Here is a 1,132-nt window from a genome sequence, read left to right as displayed (position 1 = left end):
GCCGCCCGCCGCCGCCGCCACCCCGCCTCGCCAGACCCCCTCGCCGGAGGTATCCGCCAGATCCGAGCCGCCGGTTTTTTTTAAAAAAACCATTCGGGTTTTTCGAAACCCTAGTTTCGTTTTTTTATTCGCCGATTTTTTCTCGGTTCTTCTAGTTAGCGGAAGTTCGTCCGTACGTTCGTTTTAACGAACGGTTTTCGCCCGTTAGTTACAGCTAACGAACGCTCATTCATTAGTCTGTTCGTTAGTCTGTTCGTCAGTTTTCTTTTTATCGGATTTATTCCACGATTTTTTCTGATCGCGATTTCTGATCCGATCTTAGTTTCTGTTTATCTTTTTGCTCGTTTATTGGAATCAGGCGATTCAAGCGCCTAGAGTTTCATCTCGAAACCCTCTTTCCGTTTAACCAACTCAAATAAGTTTTTTCTATTGTAAAAGTTGACCTAGGTTCAGATTAGTGAACGAAGCTTCTTTCTTTCGCCGTTTGAGTTTCGTTGCTCCGTTTGATTTGATTCTTTTTGCGAACCGGAGTTCTTAAGTTGAACTTTCTGGTCAACCTCTCTCTTTTTTGAGTTTTGCTTGTGCATCTTTGCTTGTTACTTATGTATGCTATTGTTTGCTTGCGATAGAATTCCCAGAGTGCGAAGCATGATACTATGATTCTCTAGGATTCGGGGATCGTCAGCAAGGCAAGTAACACATTGATCATACTCTTTTCATACCCAGTTTTTATGCATTAGTTCCAATCCTCAAACATTGCATGATTAGGATGTCATTAACATGTGGGATGGGAAGTAGTTATTGAGGTAGAACCTATTGCCCTATTATAATCAAACCATTGGGAGTTACTTCTACGTTTGCTTATATTATATTGCTATGCTCATAGACGTGGGTTGGCTTTGAGTGAAATCCATGACAAATGTGAGTTGTGAATTAATGGTTCAACTTTGGGTGGCAACTTAAATTGACATCTGGGTGGATTGAGGCACCTGGAGTACCCAGTGTTGCCTGTATTTTTTGGAAATCCCGGGGTTCCGTGTGATATTCCTATGGACCGCCACCCAGGCTCAAAGGGAATTGAGACGATTCATGCTAGAAACTTCCTTGTGCAGCCGCAAGCTATTATGGGCTG

This window comes from Triticum dicoccoides, chromosome 2A, assembly GCF_002162155.2.
Source record: "Triticum dicoccoides isolate Atlit2015 ecotype Zavitan chromosome 2A, WEW_v2.0, whole genome shotgun sequence".
NCBI classification, from domain to species: Eukaryota; Viridiplantae; Streptophyta; class Magnoliopsida; order Poales; family Poaceae; genus Triticum; species Triticum dicoccoides.
Note: the sequence above shows the minus strand (reverse complement) of the source record.